The sequence below is a fragment of the Lissotriton vulgaris genome, chromosome 2_1, assembly GCF_964263255.1.
Source record: "Lissotriton vulgaris chromosome 2_1, aLisVul1.2, whole genome shotgun sequence".
NCBI lineage: Eukaryota > Metazoa > Chordata > Amphibia > Caudata > Salamandridae > Lissotriton > Lissotriton vulgaris.
The window spans coordinates 959,105,055-959,124,000 of record NC_141687.1 but is presented as its reverse complement, the minus strand read 5'-3'; positions in this window follow the sequence as shown (position 1 = coordinate 959,124,000).

Here is an 18,946-nt window from a genome sequence, read left to right as displayed (position 1 = left end):
AGGATTGATGTGTCGTTATATCCCACATTTGTCAACCTAGAATTAGTAGATTCTAAATTAGGTTATTAAAAATATTCATCAATTGCTATTATTGTTTACTCTGTTTAAACCTGACACTATGTACAATGTCTACCAGATAGATATGTTGTTATTAAGATGCACTTTCGTCTCTGACTGTCCATAAGTATTGATGTGTAGAATTAGTAAATCCAACAGTAGGCTTCTAGAAATACTTAAGATATAATCTTGATGAATAACTGTCAACACTCGAGACCCCGGATATGTCACTTAGATAGACATTCACCCGATTTATAACTGTTAAACATCACTCAAACGATACTAGATGCCTCTGACGGGAATTATCACTGTATTACAATGCTCAAGACTGAAATGTAATGTTGTCGGATAGAATTGAAATCGACTATATGACACCATATGTCAAACACAAGTAACATGTATATAAGGCAATGTCAAGAAAAATCTTAATATTGTGAAATAGGCATTTTTTCCATATAAATGTATATTTATGCTCTCGTGAAACATTCAGCTCGATTTTTCATAATTACATCGTAGACACTACAGCATTTATTAATTTCATCCAAATATCGAGTCTATGTATCTTCGGGTCTGTAATTTCTGAGATATTATAATGTTTTAAGACTTAAGCCCGTACTCTGTTAATCAGGTACTTTGTCACAGACAAATATGGAGCGATATTTACGTACGTTTCCTAATAGAGCATTTAATTCCTACTTCTCAGACATCACTGTCGGAACTTTAAAATTGAGCCCATGAAGAACACTATGTAAATCTGAATGTTAGAATAACAAAAATAAGCAAGATAAGCCATTCGTATACATATCAACCTCCATTCAAAGATGGCCGACAATTGCAATGAGACTCCAGTTGTCAAACATAGCCTTCGGATTTGTTTGAACTTCCGGGTCCCACTGTTTAAAAGTTAGGAGAGCGTTTGGATACCTTGTTGCCAGACGACTCTCGTTTCTGCTTCATGCTAGTCCAGGAGGGATTGATGAACCTCTGCCAGCTACTTTGGAATATAAGTAAGTTACGCACTATGGTCAACTGCTTAAACTAAATCGACACGAGCACTAGTGGTAGCTACTACTTTTTCTTTAAATTAATGTTCATCCAACCGTTTTTTCTAAATCAATGTCCAGCTAACTGGTTGATATTGATAATACCAGGACTTTGATCGTTTAAGTTCCTCATTTGCAATGATTATGACTGGCAAAAGCTTTGGTACTAAAAATAGCTCAATCAGCAGACTCAAAATACAGGTTAAAGTCTGCACTATTTAAACTACCTAATGCACAACCATCGTAGTCTTATACATATGAGCACAAACCGGTCCCATCGATCGGTCTCCTACTTAACTTTAGACGTCATTGATGCTCCTAATATTTTGTAAAGGCTTCATTTTGTCTCTAAATTACCGTAATCTCACACTCTTTTGATCCAGTTTTTGTATCAGACATAAGCTAAGTTAGCTATTATTTCATCTCACAGATTTGGCGATTTAAATCACGATCGCTAGCGAGATTGACTTATCTTGACAAATCGTTGACTGCTCCAAATTGCTTGCACGCACCACAACTGATTCAGGTATGCCTCTATTAATTTGCGACATATAAAACGTTCATTTGTCTTTCAGTAACTAGATATAAGGAACCCCATTCATGTTATTTCAGGTCGTGTAGTTCGGTTTTTGTAAATCAACTTGAATTATTCATACAGAAGCACATTTGAGAAAAGAAACGTTGATTACACAAAGTTTTCCATTCAGGTATGTCTAATAGGATCCTACCTTGTTAGACTCTAACTAGAGTGCCTTTTGTGCAAGTCCCGAACTGATAATTGAATATGTATCTTTCAGTTCTCATTCAGAACCACTCCAGAGTGAAACACCATTCAATACCCTAAGACCCATTATTTCCTCTGGGTTTATCCAAGTGAGTGATATAAATTTCTCGCCTTGAAAATCTAAATTTAAACAACAACAATTGTAAATATAAAATGCGATAGTTCAAACATCTCAGATCAATTTCTTTGAGAGTGTATTATTTTAGTTTAGTTGTCCATCAATAGGATGTGACGCACACAGCAGTTTAGCTAGGGTAAAAATGAATATTGTTTCTGTGTGTGCTTGTTTTTGTTACCACATCAATGAATTTTAATAGTATGTCATTTTTTGCACAGGGGTTTTTTTCTAAAAAAAACTAGTCCTGATGATGGTCTTGGTGACGACAGCCTAAAAGACCGAAACGTCGACATAAATATCATCTCCCCAGGCATTTTTTGCCTTAGGACATCAAGATACATTTATGAATTTGGTTTCCTTTTCTACTTATTGCAGTTGATTTTACTGTTATGAATTGTCAATTTAATATGTATCTGTTGCTATTCATGATGGTCTCTGTATAGTTTTGTTCAACCTGTATCCCCATCAATTTTTTCTGTGATTTATATCTATATAAACAATTCCTTTTAACATAAACCCTTCCCTGCTGTGTGCCTTTTTACTTTTTAAATTATTTTTTTCATTAATGAATGTATTATTTCTTCATAAAAGTGTTTAATAAACTTGTCTAGTTATCCTGAGGATACATTTGGTTCTATTGCACGAACCAAAAATCTAAAAAATAATTGAGTAAGATTTAAAAACAAAATCCCTTGTAGCTACTCTTTACCCTGATCACTGACCGGCCAAACCTACAAGGGTATATTGGGTTTCCACGTTTGTACAAATACCCCAGATGAGGCAGCATTTTGGAAATGAGCAGAACCAATATGTAAGCAGGACGAGAAATGCCGAGCCGGCAGCCACACAGCCACATACGTGGATGGCGAGTACCTAAGTCCAATCCTCGCGATCGCCTGCATCCAGCACTGGTAAGGAGGCTATTCATCGGGCCGCTTTTTCTTTTCCTTTGCTTCTCTCATGATATACTGAGTATTTCTTTCTTCGTTTCAATTCAATATCATCTTAATTCATTCCTGCATGAAAACTGAAATCGCCATAAGCAAGCAGGGAAGGTCAGACCTCGGGAGGCTTTGTGTGCTGGATCACAGAGACTGGACTAGTTGAATGGGATAACCCAATATACCCTTGGAGGCTTGAGCAATTATCGTATTGAGAAGTAGAGGTTGCCAACAATGGATTTCATTCGAAAGTGTTTAGTTATTCTAAAAAGATCTTAATCTATGGGTTTTGTTGATGTCAAATCGATCAATCTTAAACCAACATTCAGATAAATTCGACACAAGATGCAATCAAAGCATAAGGAATAAGCGACAATTAGAGAAAAACAGAGAAACACAGGTATATGTTATCAAAATTTATAAATTTATTTGATAGGGTACATACAAAAGAAATTTCATTAAATCAAATGCAGAAATATGCAGAAGGTACAGTAAACTCTGAACTATAGTTCATGAATACAAATGTAAGTTCCTCAATAAATCCAACTTTGAACAATTGTCATAGTAGAACAAATTGTCATTGCACAAATATAAATTGTTAGGGAAGCAGACAATCTAGTCGACGTTTCGGTCTTCTTTTGAGTAAATCTGTCAGACCATCTTCAGGACAAAACAGTGCTGCATGTGACAATAAACCTTTTCTTAAAGGCCAAACTTCAACACATTTGCAGAGAAGGTGCTGTTATAAATACACTCAATGGTGTTTGTCAATTTATTCTGATGATGTTGAGATTAATTATGCGGGGTCAATGTCATCGGAATATCGCCGTAAACCGATTGGCCGGGACAAAGTCACCTGAAGTGTGCAATTAGTCACACTTTCTTTTTTCAGATAACCAATGTTCTTTGTGGTACAAAGACGAATACAGCAAAACCGTCCGTGGTCCTGGGATTGCAGGGCATTATTAAACACCAGCTTCCCTGGTGACACGAAAGTAACAGTGATGGGTCCAGAATCACAATGGATCTGGAAACGACAATAATCGAACTTAGGAATGTCGGAGTAAACCAGCGCTCGACCTCGAGTGGGGAACACCATCCGCTTAGAGCTGCTTCCACAGGATAATCAAGAAGTTTGTCAAGCACGGTTCTCAGGAAAGGGAGGGGCTTTATAGCCGACGAATAGACAGGTGGCTCCTGCCGCGGTGAGCGGGTCGATGTCCCATGCGTTTCTGGGACATGTGGGTTTTTAAAGCGGCACTTCTTTCGGCGGCGCCCTGTTTCCTATTAGACTCAACATGCAAAAAACAAGGGGAAGAAGGAGCAGACAAGCCGCGTTCCACCCCCTTGCTAAAGATCGCGACAATTGTATTACCCACGTTCGTTTCCTGTACACAGTAGTAATTAAGGACCCCCCTCAACGTTTACCAGCACACCTAAAAACTCAATCTTTGTCTTACTTATTTTGATAGTAAATTTCAAATTCAAATTGTTTTGATTAATCTTTCTTACAAAAACGTTCGCTTGAGCAATATGAAGGAAGAGTTAATTTCTATGAGGCACCCCAAGACGCAAACAGACTGGATGGACTGTTTGGGTCTGACTGAACTGACGAAAACCAAGGATGGAGCGAACAACGGAAAAAACAAGGGTGACAGCGCGAGTGGCAACGGGAGGCTGAAGACACGAGACATAGTTCGCAGGAATTACAGAGCACAGGGCATATTTTGGGAGGTGCAGATGGGACCCTACAGACTGAACTGGCAATGATACAGCTGCAGAATCAATTCTTTCCACTTTGTCTGGTGCAAGAGACCCAGTCCCAGAATGAAGGCACCCCAGAAGAGTAAAGGGTGGGAACACCCGAGAGTAACTAGCCCCATGGAGGCAAGGAAGATGAGAGACTGTACTGATGACCTGTCAGTAGACAAAACTAAGGGGGACCAAAGGCACTGACACGCTAAGGATAGATGGCAACATGGGGGGGACAAGGGAGTGATGTGGGGAGGTTAGGAGGGGGGACAACAACAATGGGGAAAGAGTGAAGGCGCCGAGCTCCACCAAATTGAATTCAGCAGGACATTCCAGCCGCCACAAACATAGGCGGTCTCGGTGAGCCCAGGTGGCCTTGCGGGATAGCACGATGTCTGACAGACTGGCCACACAATAGAGACTATCTAATTGAATTGAAGTGAATCTGCCTTATATTCCTTGTACCTGGAGAATTAAGGGTGAAGTATAAGGGAGGGAGTGGGTCATTAGCTGCTCTGGGGCGGAGTTACCAGTCTTTTAGGCCACTTGGAGAGCTAGGGGAATGTCGAACTACTGCCTGTGGGTGGGGGAGGGAGGTGTTGGAAATGTTCATGTTACAGTTGTGATGGGAAGCTACAAACCAGCAAAACAGAAGTGTCATGCTATACAAAGGAAGGAATACAGGGGCTTCGAAGTCAAATACAACCCTAGACAGAATCCTCCCCTAGGAAGCAGCGATGAACCAAGCAAAGACCCAGTGGCATGAGGGGTAATAAAAGAAAATACAAGTTTGTAACATGGAATGTCAGAGGGCTCAATAATTATGTTAAACGAAATAGGATAATAGATTACCTCAGAAGGTATGGGGTTTCTATTGCATTCCTTCATGAAACACACCTATTGAGCGATAGTCTCAAACTTGTCCGACGACGATGGTGAGGACAGATTTATGCAATGTCTTATTCAGGCTAAGCCAGAGGGCATTAATATGGGTGGCATCGGGAGTCCCAACCTGGAGGTATGTACCGGTCGAGGGCAGTCTGGACGGGCACACCATCTGTCTTCTTAAAGTTTACGCCCCTAATAGCGACAACAGAGACTTCCTGGAGACAACCCTTAGACAGGCCCAGCTCACGGCAGACATGGAACTCATGGCTGCTGAGGACTATATTTGCCAAATTAATGGAACACTAGATAGAGTCCCACCAAAATCTGACGCTAAACCAAAGAGAAGAGAGGCCATGCGACAGATGCAATCCAACCTAGACATTATAGACATTTGCCGACTTCATAACCCACACCTAAAAGCATACTTCTGCCACACTCCGGCAATGAACACACACAGCAGACTAGGCTATTTCTTCATACAGGCAACAGCAGTAGACAGAATAACAGAAGCCCAATACCTGGCCCGATATTTATTTGATCACTCCCAGTAGCCGAAGAACTTTGTGTAACCCCCCGCACAAGCGTGGCTGAGGACGTGATACCTCCCCGCTCCTCCCGTGGCTAAGGACCTTGTTCCTTTCTCACTTGGCATGCTCCAAGATTTAGATATTTTTTCACTCCTTCTTTCATTATGTCCTGAAGTGAGGTGCCGGGTTTTTAGGAACCCGGTGGTGCCAGGGGATAACACCCGAAGACCTCTGAGTTCTCCCTGTTCCGGACCACAGAAACCAAGAGTCTTCTAGTTGAAGTCAGAGATCGAGTTTTATTGGCTGCAACCAAGTAACATGTGTCCTAGAAGCACAACAGCACGGGTCGTAAGTTCTCAGGAGACTGTTCGTTTTTACAGAACCAGCCTGCTCCTTATATACGAAAATAACATCTGTAGGCAAGAATTCTTTAGTTTACAATACGGTCATAGACATATTTTCACAATAGAGCAAAACGCACAGTCATGTCGCCCAACCCATATTTTAGGTGTCTTGTTTGTGATAGATGTCCCAGCCCAGCCCAGAATTACAATCAGATATCGATGAAACCCCAATAAAATAGGGCACCTCCTTGTCATAAAACTGGCCATAAACAAGGAACATGGACAGGTGTATGTGTGTAGAAAACATGGTCTGTATGTGGTGAATGGTTTATGGCATGTTGTGCTTTGATGATATCTTACTCGACCACTGGGCGAGGAGCTGCCCAAACAGGTTTGGCTGGAGGCGGTGGAGTCAGTTCGGCCAGGTCATGGGGAAGTCAGCTAAGGTGGACGTGTCCTTTCAGATCAAGCTCGACCTTAATCGATTGACTTATATGAGGGCAAGGCATAAGATGGATGCCGTTCACATAATGGAGTCCGAGGGTTCAGAACCGAAACCACGATTTGAGGGTGTTGGCATCGCTCAATCACGACGCAAATACACAGGGATAATGTCCTAATCATTACCGGTCTGCCGATACCAAATTCGTCATGGTACGACGATATTTTGTGATACGAGTGTTGGACCTCGGTACCATATCACAGCAGGGTCCAGAATTTCGGAACCACAGACCCTCCTTTTGCCCTTTAGGCAATAACTCATGCTAATCTGAGTCCAAATCTGTATTAATGAATTCATGGAGATGCTGCTGTAGCATCATTCTGTTGCTCAATTCGTCCCTGGACACAGGCTTCCTTACCCATGAAGTAGCACAGAGGCCACATATTGCAGGAGCGCACTGTGCAAACAGGCAGAACATAAACAGAACGGCTAAGATCATCCCAATGAAGATCAGAGTTTTCCATCCCCAGGCAAAGATCAGTTCTCAGAACCACCCTAGCAGGGACCAATCCCCTTTTTCCACATGAAGGGAATCAGAGATTTTGTGCAGTTTGGAGATGGCCTGGTACACTGTCGGAGCATTTTCAGGGATGAAAATGCAGCAACTGGATTGGATCACCCTACATACACCACCACGGTCTGCAAGTATGACATCTAGGGCAACCCGATTCTGAAGAGTCATAAGCCGGTCCGACTGGAGCTCAGCTGTCAAATTACTAAGGGCACCGGCCGTTTCGGTCACGGCGGATTCGACTACCCTTGTTAACTGGCGAATGTTCCTGCTGTTCACCATAGGCCCCCAAAAGGGCAGAAACCCCTTTGCGAAGTCCCCAAATTCTTGACCCGTAGTGTCGTCTTGACTCACGACACCCCTAACTGTCCTTGTCCGATGGTAATCTGCCCCGGCCGTATAGGTGGGTGGCAGCAGAAACGAGATAAAACATGTGCCCAAGAAGTCAGGGGGCAACCAAGTGTATGCTTTGTCATGGCAGATGAAGTATGTACCCTTAGCTGCCAAGAATGGAGGGAAAGTTTGGGATGCAAACATGTACGTTTCTGTGCATACGCTCTTCCCCAACTGTGCTTTGGGATCCCTGCCAATACCTTGCAGACATAGGTGACCTCGGTGGGGTACTACCCAAACTGGGGAGGATTTTTTCGATTTCTGGCTCTCATTTAAGGAAATCCCATACTTGGTGATGTTCCACCTACTGTACGGGGTAAACTCATCTTTGGGAGTTGCTCTAACCGTGTCAATATCTCTACTCATATTTCTGATTCCTGCCACTAGTGCCTTATTGTTTGAATTTTTCCCTGGAACGTACGGTTCAAGGGAAAACAGGAACATGGTCTGGAAAGCCCACAGAGAACCGAAATAACTAAACGGAAGGACAAAATACGGGATATCCTTATCTGTAGTCTGTGGCATGAGTCCGCATATCCAACAGTTCGTAGTGTTCATTACAGATTGGTGCTGGTGGAGGAGTTGGACAAATGAGTTATTTACAAATTCTAGTCTTCTGGCGGACTCGTGTTCAGGTAGGGGATGAAAGGAGTGTATAGGAACCGTAGGAGGAGGTGTGAGCTGAGTGTTGTGCATGAATGGAACTCGAAAAATGAACAGAGCATAGCCAGTTAAAAACATTATTATACTACACAACATTGAGATGCTTAATACTAGAGATCGTCTTCTTGCCATTACAGTACATATTTTCTTTTCAAAGTTCATGGGTCTAGCAGGTCTCTCTACCCTCGGAAACTCCATCCTCTAGTTTCTGCCCGCGGTGGGAGTTTGATTCTGCCAGGGAGTGCGCTCTGTTCAGTCCGGGGTAATTCCCTCAGACCGACCAGAACCGTTGACCTAGGCGTCCCCAGCTGCACTCCTCAGACTTCAACCACGGCCCTAGCAGCAGAACCGGATGGCAGTTCGAAAATCAAAAATGAGCAAGTTCCCTGGGCGAGAGAGCTGTAAAATCAAAAATAGTTCTTAGGAGAAGAGAGAATCGTAGTAATTTGTTTCCATTAGTCTCTTGTTCTTGACCTCAGATTGTATCATTGTTTCCCAGGTACAGTGTGGTCTTCGAACAATGTTTCAGGTTCTGTAGTGTCCAACTGCATTGACGGAGGCACAAATCCTTGCAAAATACGATCACTCTTCTTTTCTGTACCAGTTCCTTTCAGTCGTGCATCGCTGAAGAGTGCAAAGCGAGGTACAGCTTCGGTCTCAGAGTCAGCGATTCCGTCCTGGACCCACCGGTCATATGGAAGAGGCAGAGGGACCCGTTTACAGTGGGTCCCGTGGATCCAGTTCTTCTTTCCTTCCACCCGAACGGCTGATCTTGTGGAAAGAAGGACGAGGTACGGTCCGGTCCACCTGGGCTGTTCGTTGTTTGTGCGCTGAAAATTCCGCACCAGCACCCAGGTGCCGGGTTCAATGGAGTGACCTGGATCGTCAGAGGCTGGCGGAGAGGAACTGTGAACCTGTTGGTGTAAAACACGCAATTTAGTTGTCAATTCGTGTAAATAGTCAAGCAGTATAGGATGCTCTACTTCGGTTAGCCTCTTTGGCCTTGGCACGCCCCAGATGTTAGCTGGGCGGCCAAACACTATTTCGTGAGGGCTGAGTCCTAATCTAGAATGGACAATCATTCTGGTAGACAGGAGTGCTAAAGGCAGGGCGTCAGGCCATTTAAGGCCTGTGCTGGCTTGGATCTTGGCTAATTTCAGTTTTAACGTGCCGTTGTAGCACTCTACTAATCCCGCTGATTGGGGGTGATTCGCAGCGTGAAATGTCTGGTGGATGCCTAGACATTCGCGCACTCTCTTCATCACCCGTCCCACGAATTCACTTCCATTATCACTCCATACCATTCTAGGCATCCCAAACCTAGGGAAGAATTCCTTGACAAGGGCTTTGGCAGTTAACAAGGCAGTGTTGTCCTTAAGGGGATACGCTTCCACCCACCTGGAGAAGGCGCAAACAACAACAAGCACGTATTTCAAATTGTTGCACCTCTCCATTTGGATGAAATCGAGCTGCAAAACCTCAAACGGGTACGTTGGCGGCGCAAAATGACCAGCTGGAGTTGGGGTACCCCTACCGGGATTGTACTTCAAACACACCATACAATTCCTGACCAAATTCTCTGCGCATTTCGGGATACCACTATTCTGCCATACTGGGGCCAACAGTTTACAGATTCCTTTTACACTGATGTGCGCCATTCCATGGGCCATTGTCACCACTGCGAGTACATATGCGTCGGGTAACAGCCATCGTTGGTGCTCTGACAATTCGACCCAACAACCATTCGCGTCCAATCTTCCCTTGCTTTCTCTCCATTCATTCACCTCTTTTTCAGTGGCATCAGCTTGTATGGACTTCACACTTTCAATAGTGTCCTCACACATACCCACATCAGGGATCCATCTAGCAGGACCTACAACATACATCCGACTCATTGTGTTCCTTGCGGTCTCTTTCGCAACTTCGTCTGCAAATGCATTCCCCGACCAACATCATCTTGAATCTTTCTGTGTGCACTGCATTTTACAATCGCAACTTGTAGTGGCAAGGTCAGTGACTCGAGGAGCTCGTTAACTAGCTGACCATGTTGGATTTTTGCACCATGTGACGTCAGGAACCCACGTTCACACCACAATCGTCCAAAACTATGGGCTACGCCAAAGGCGTATTGGCTATCTGTATACACATTCACTCGCTTTCCTGTTGCCAACACACACGCTCTTGTAAGTGCTATTAACTCTGCTGCTTGCGCAGAATTCTGGGGGATGCGTGCGGTCTCTACAATAGTGTGCAATGTTGTCACAGCATATGCTGCAGTTGTATCACCATTTGGCAACTTGAAGCATGAACCATCAACCCATAAATTATCATTACATTCAGGAAGGGGTGTGTCCTGCAGGTCTACTATCCCTTTTGTCTCTTCTTCTGTCCTAAAGCAGCAATCATGTTTTTCAACCTCATATGTCTCTGCCGGAATGGGCAATAACGTAGCGGGTTGAGTGTATCACACCTCTTTATGTGTATGTGGCTCGCTAACAGTGTCAGCTCATAGCTGGACAGTCGAGCACTAGTTAAATGCTGTGTTTTCGTTCTGTTTAGTAAAATGTCTACTGCATGTGGGACCATAACGATCAGAGTATTATTCATGACCAACCCAGCAGACTGTCGAATACAGACAGCTGCTGCAGCAGTGGCCCTCAAGCAACTTGGTAATGCCTTAGCTACAGGATCTAGAGTCGCTGAGAAATACGCACATGGGCGCTGTTTGTCCCCAAGGTATTGTGTCAGTACTGATAATGCGCAACCTTCCTTCTCATGGACATATAACGTAAAAGGCTTACTGTAGTCGGGGTTGCCCAACACCGGAGCCGAACACAATGCTTCACGCAACTCATGGAAACTTGTCTGACAATCTTCGGACCAAGGCATAGGATTGGGTGTGTCTTTGCAGAGTAGTGCCAGCAAAGGTTTGGCCAATAGGGAGAAATTCGGTATCCATTGTCTACAGTACGATGTAATGCCCAAGAAAGCCCGAACTTCTCTTTGTGTTCTTGGGGCACTCAATCTTGCGATTGCCTGTATTCTTTCTGGGGTCAGTCTCCTTCCCTCCTTCGATAAGATGTGACCTAGGTAGGTCACTTCTTGTCGGCAAAATTGCAGTTTTGAAAGAGAGACTTTATGCTTCATGTCACATAAATGACGCAACAACGACAGTGTGGCTTGCTTTCAAATTTCTTCAGTATCTACAGCGATCAGCAGATCGTCTACATACTGAATCAGAGTTGCACCATCAGGTAGAACAATCGTATCAAGTTGTGTTTTCAGAGCTTGACTGAATATAGATGGGCTTTCGCAGTAGCCCTGAGGAGCGCGTTTGAAGCGGAAGCTTTGTCCTCCTAAATTGAAGCCAAAAATGTCTCTGCTCTCCTTGGCAATCAGGATGCTGAAGAAAGCGTTCTTCAGGTCAATCACCGAAAACCAAGAGGCTGAAGCTGGAACCATTGTCAATAAGGCAGCAATGTCGGGGACGACTGGAAACTGCGGTACAACGATCTTATTTACTTCTCTGAGATCAATCACAAATCTGTATACAGGGGGCTGTGAAGGATCAGTACGCTTTAAGACAGGTAAAATAGGACTGTTACAAATGTTGCCTGTTGTTTCCTCAATGACATCTTTCTCAATCAGATCGTAAATGATCGCTAACAACGGTTTTTCACATTCGCTAGAGATCTTGTATTGGGGAATACGTGGCAACCTAACATTGGCTTTCAATGTTATGACATACGGTGCTATCTCCAAACGACCTACATCATTAGAACCGGTAGCCCAAAGTATATCTGGAAGAGATGATAATTCGGTTGGAATATCTTCCTTTGACAAATACATTGGGGAAATCACTTTATTACCAAGGGTAAGTTGTACTCCCGAAGGAGAACAGTACAAAGTCGCATATAATCTTTTTAATAGATCCAAACCCAACAACCTGTTGTAAGGATGAGGGGTGCTTCTAATTCGCATGGGCCAACAGAAAGGGGCATAGGACTAGAGATCGGGTTTCTAACAGGGGCACCAGAGAAACCTACTGAAATATTCATTTCGCCAGACAAAGGTGCGCCAGGAAGTTTTGAGTGCATAATAGAACTTTTCGTAGCACCAGTATCCAGCAGAAATGGCTCTGACACTCCGGATGTAATCACCTCGACATAAGGTCCATTCTGATCTACTGGAACTGAAACAACTCCCTCTCTTTGTCCATGGCTGTCCTAGCAATTATTACCCTCATTCTCGTAATAGTCATCAGTATAGTACTGGACTGACCTAGAAGATGCATTATTCTGTTGATCAAAGCTATTCATAGAATTCTGAGACGGAAAAGAAGTGCTATTCTGGAGGAAATTTCCACGGCCCCTACCCCTAGGAGCCTGATGAACACCTCTACCTCTTGCACCAGAAACACCAGAAACACCATTCAGACGTCGTGCCAGAGCTGGACAATTATTCTTGAAGTGACCCTCTTCTTTGCAATAGGCACACTGATTCGGGCCGTACGGTAAACGCTGATGGGAAAACTCGTTCCCTTGCGCGTTTCTCGAATACTGCTGTGGTTGCTGATAATTGGGCTGACTAGGAGTGCGAGGCGGATGGGCTTGTTGGAGAAGAACTTTGGTCTTTAAATCTTTAGTCTTTTTGTCTGCCTTATCTAGCTCGTCTTTGCGCCTATTTTCGTAGTACTGGTTGTGGCTAAAATCTGTGCTGACGTGGAAACAGCCCAAGCACTCTCTGAGTCTTTTAATTTATTGCAAAGTTCAGGAAGCAAATTATGTACGAATTTGTCTACAAACAATCTTTGACCACCTTCGGTAGCCATATCCTGACCACTATGATCGACGAACGTCTCTTCAAATCTCGTGAAAAAGTCAGACACATTCTCATCTTTCTTTTGCCTGCACGCAGACAACTTATCCCAATTTACACGCAGTTCAGGCACTAACGTCTTCATGTACGTGATAATTCTACCAGGAAGTTCGGCTATTAAAGGCTCAGGTTTGGAACCACCAACTTGTCTAGTATCTGCAGCAGTAATATTAGCCCACGTGTCACCTAGTTCTTGATCATGATCTGTATGACGAATTTTACTCCATAAAGGCTGTGGAACAACGTTCCCAAACAACATGTCTACATCTGCTAAATTCATTATACATGAGCTGGCAGTCTGTGATAACTCCTTATAATACCCTGCGGGATTTTTACGTGGATCAGGTAATGTCTGCTTGAGTGCTAAAACTTCAGATCTTTTCCAGGGGACATGTACCCATACACGCTGGAAATGCGGTGGAACAGGTGGATGTGCATTCGCATCACCTTCCCTCCAAACTGGAGGAACCTCTCTCATAGGGTACTGTCGCGCCTTTTTCCTACCTGACACGTCATCTTCATACAATGATCTAGAGACATTTCCCTTACTCCTATAGGATAATAACAGATCTATTGCTTTTTCAACATCGGCACCTACAATCATGCCTTCATAGAACTTAAAACGCATACGAAATAATTCCTTCATTTTGCGTTTGGGATCTTTGTCTCTAAATCTTCACAAAGATATACACACATCTCTTCGAATACTAATCTCTGAGTGGGTGCATCCCATTGTCGGAAGACTTCCATAACAGACTGAACATCGTATCTCACAGTGTCAGTAACCCATTTGCGTGCTAACTCATTCAATACTACTCTCTCCTCATAATCAGGTAGATGACTACTCAACTGTCTACGTCCTGTTTTAGGGGTCGTTTTAGGCGACCCAAAGAAAGGTGAGAACAGACCCGTGACAGTACTTGCCACTCTCTGTCGAACGGAAGGAGAAGCTTGCGGAGAGGCAGATGCGCCAGAAAAGACAGGCTGATGTAAAGAGGAAGTCGAAGCAACAGCAGAAGAAGTCGAGGCAATGGCAGAAGTAGTAGCAGAAGTAGTATCATGATGAATAGCTGGAGCAGTAGGCAAAGTTGTAGGAGAAGTAGACGGAGTATGTAGTAAAGGCGGCGGCCCTTGAGAAGGCTGCGCCGGAGAAGTAGGAACCAGCTGAAGAGGAGCTGGTGCTTGTGCAAGAGCTGCATTTCGTGCGCCAGGGCGCGGTATAACAATATGCTTCGGGGGTCCAACAATACTCGATGTATATGGAGGTGGTGAATTCAACAAATGGGACATTAATGGATCTTTGTCAGATGCTCCCTTCGAATCTTGTCCTTCATGGGGCAACATTGGGTAGCATTTATCTACTGCTAGTTTCTTGCTTCTGAGCATTTGTTCACTTTCCTGCTCTTCCTCATTATCCCTGTATGCGATGGCAGCTTGCACCATTGACATACCTCTTTTATTTTTCTTAGCTAATTTCATTTCTTTCTGTTTGGCTTCTTTGCGCCACAAGCGAAAAGAGTCAAACATCGCCGGCCGGGCTTTCTTCTTAAACAATTTGACCTCGAGGTTATCTAAAATTTCTGAGTCAAAACTACCATATTGGGGCCATTTTAAAACACCATCCTTGCGGGTGTATTTTATCCATACCTCATTATATGTGATCGGGCCTTACGCCGTGCTTTATATATAACTCATATGTTGGAGTTCCAATCGGAGGAACCGGACACGAATCCTCTAATCGGGAGTCCTTACTACAACCAAGACAAAACAAGTTTCCAAGTCTGCTAAGACCAGGCATCTTCGCTCACTAGTCTAGCTTCAAACTTCAAGGGATTATCTAACTATGATATTTTCGTGAATACACGAATCCCTCGGTTTTGGCGCTTGCAAGTTCCAAACAAGGTGTACCTCAAGGATACCAAAGACTAAGAACCAAACTAAGGACTAGGAGACGCTCCACTTATACTTAACTGAAGTATTGAAGATCGGTGACGTCACTAGAAGACTCGTCTATCGTTTCGCTCTACCAAGGATCACTGGGTCCAAAACAGGGCGATAGTCAGGGCAGCAGTCCTTCGTAGCCGTCGGGACGCGGGGAACCTCGCAGCAAAGACCTTCTGAACCACGTCGACATACAGGGGTCGCTGAAGTGGCTGGCCGTCCTCTGGAATTTTCACACGAAGCTCCTCACGAACATCTGGCTTGGATCGTCACCACTTGATACCGCCCCACGTTGGGCGCCAACTGAGGTGCCGGGTTTTTAGGAACCCGGTGGTGCCAGGGGATAACACCTGAAGACCTCTGAGTTCTCCCTGTTCCGGACCACAGAAACCAAGAGTCTTCTAGTTGAAGTCAGAGATCGAGTTTTATTGGCTGCAACCAAGTAACATGTGTCCTAGAAGCACGACAGCACGGGTCGTAAGTTCTCAGGAGACTGTTAGTTTTTACAGAACCAGCCTGCTCCTTATATATGAAAATAACAGCTGTAGGCAAGAATTCTTTAGTTTACAATACGGTCATAGACATATTTTCACAATAGAGCAAAACGCACAGTCATGTCGCCCAACCCATATTTTAGGTGTCCAGTTTGTGATAGATGTCCCAGCCCAGCCCAGAATTACAATCAGATATCGATGAAACCCCAATAAAACAGGGCACCTCCTTGTCATAAAACTGGCCATAAACAAGGAACATGGACAGGTGTATGTGTGTAGAAAACATGGTCTGTATGTGGTGAATGGTTTATGGCATGTTGTGCTTTGATGATATCTTACTCGACCACTGGGCGAGGAGCTGCCCAAACAGGTTTGGCTGGAGGCGGTGGAGTCAGTTCGGCCAGGTCATGGGGAAGTCAGCTAAGGTGGACGTGTCCTTTCAGATCAAGCTCGACCTTAATCGATTGACTTATATGAGGGCAAGGCATAAGATGGATGCCGTTCACAAAATGGAGTCCGAGGGTTCAGAACGGAAACCACGATTTGAGGGTGTTGGCATCGCTCAATCACGACGCAAATGCACAGGGATAATGTCCTAATCATTACCGGTCTGCCGATACCAAATTCGTCATGGTACGACGATATTTTGTGATACGAGTGTTGGACCTCGGTACCATATCACAGCAGGGTCCAGAATTTCGGAACCACAGAAGAGACCGATAAGTGAAGGGCTGAAACGTGTCAACACCGCATTATCGAAGTCTCTGGAAGGCCTGGACTATTGAATGTATTAAATACACTATATGTTGCATTAAGATCTATTACTTTCTGCTCTGCAAATACACACGGACCGCAGAGACTATTGTTCAGAGTGATTGTGCAGGAATCAGATGCACAGCCTCATACAAGTAGATGTGTGGAAGACAGGAGTCTTCCTTATGGGGACCATATTTTGCATTGTATTGAGTTGTGTAACATTTTGTATTATTTTGTTTAATTTCTGTATATAGTAAAATGTGTATGTTGTTTGTACTATAATTTGCAACAACTCTATTTCAATCAGGATAAAATATAAATGCTTGGAGAGATCCAATAAAAGAAAGATCTCCCAATGTTCGAGCTGTGTCTATGATTAATTGATGTAATCAATAGAATTAATAATAGCTGTATCTTTCCCTGCTTCTCAGTCTTTTTCCGTTTCTTGCATATAACTAGCCGTTGAGATTAAGGGTTATCAGGGCTATCCTCATTTCCTTGTTACAGAGGTACTAAATGAGGCATGGGAGAAAAAGAGCTGTGGGGTACATGTGAGAAGCACATATAGTGGTAATCCCAAAACCTGGATTGGACTCAACACTACCGAAATCGTATAGGCCACTATCTATGTTAAATGTGGACCTTAAATTCATAAGCAACGTCATGGTGAACAAACTGGTACCATACCTCCCCCAACTCATACACGAAGACCAGACTGGGTTTATACCCCACAGGAATACCCTTAGGAACATCTGACGACTTGCACACCTTATGCAGTCCTCAGGGGCGGGCACAGATGAATGTGCACTGGCATTCTTGGACATAGAACAAGCATTTGACTCAGTCAGCTGGGAATTCATTTGACTAGTGATGGGAAAAATGGGTCTGGGCCCCCAGTTTACACAATGGGTAAACTGTTCTATACAAAACCAATGGCTAGAATCCATACAGGGAGATAGGGAGATATGTGTAAGAAAATATACTGTTCCAAAGAGAGACTCGACCGGGCTGCCCGTTATCACCGTTCATATTTGTCATAGCGATAGAGCCTATGGCAAGTCAAGTATTGTTGAAAGGACAGGGTATAAAAGTCAGTGAACAGGAACACATACTGTCATTTTACGAGGACAATGCCATGGTATACCGGAGTTGCCTGACACACTCTATCCGAGTGCTAATACAAGCCTTTGGAAAATTTGAGGCGGCATTGGGTCTCCAAATCAGTAAATCCAAATCTCAGCTATTCCCTATAGGCGGAGGGGGGGAGGGGGACTTACGGCATCTCAGCTTCCATGAATAGACCGCCCCTGGGAAACGGAAAAGGTCCGGTATCTACGGATACAGATAACCAGAGTGGAAGGCTGCTTCCATGAACTAAACATGGGCATTGTGGTAAAGGGATTACAATGGAGTATACAGTTCTGGAACACGCTGAAACTGTCCCTCATGGGCAAAGTTGCCCTTATCAAGATGGTGGTTCTCACTAGATGCCTCTACGTCATGCAGGGGTACTTCTATGAAATACCACGTAAAGTGTTTAAGGAACTGGATGCCTTGCTAACATGGCTGCTGTGGAATGGGAGGAATAGCAGAGTAGCATTAGTAGTAATGAAACGACAGTGGGGAAAAGGGGGGTTAGAGATGCCGCACTTGGAACTATGCTACCTGACATTGCAGTTGCAGCACGCAATACAGTGGCTAGACATAGACCCCTCATGGGAGAGAACCCTACTCACAGGTACTTATGAAAGACAGCAACTGGGAGTCCTGCTAATGAAAGGGAGAGGTATCCAAAAGACGCTCCTGCCACTGATAAAACTAGCAGCTAAGATATGAGACAGGGCAGTATGAACAGCACTTAGGAGATTACCCTACGCACCGGATGCAGACGTCTGGAACATCCCACAGTTTGCCTTAGTGGCACAGGCGCTGTCAATGGAGAAATGGAAAGGGGGGGCTGCCTAATATTGACAGACTTATACCCATGGGAGAGGTTCACAACGTACCAGATCGTGATAGAGGTATTTGTGTTGGGCCAATGACAATTTTTGCAGTACGCAAAGATGGCAGCTACCGCCTGACACCTATGGCCAACATTCCCAGAAGCTCCTGAACATTCACAAACACTAGCCACTATGATCACAATGGCGGGGGTCAGAAATTGGTAACACATCAATACAGGGCATTAAGGGCAGACAAACAATGTAAGTCACTTAAGATAGAAGAGAGATGTCAAAATGCCAGGGAAGAGTCACTGACACCCGAGGACTGGACCAAAATACATGAGGAGGTTCGAAAATTTCAATAAGTGCCGGATTTAAGCAGGTACAATACAATATTGTGCACATGACCTA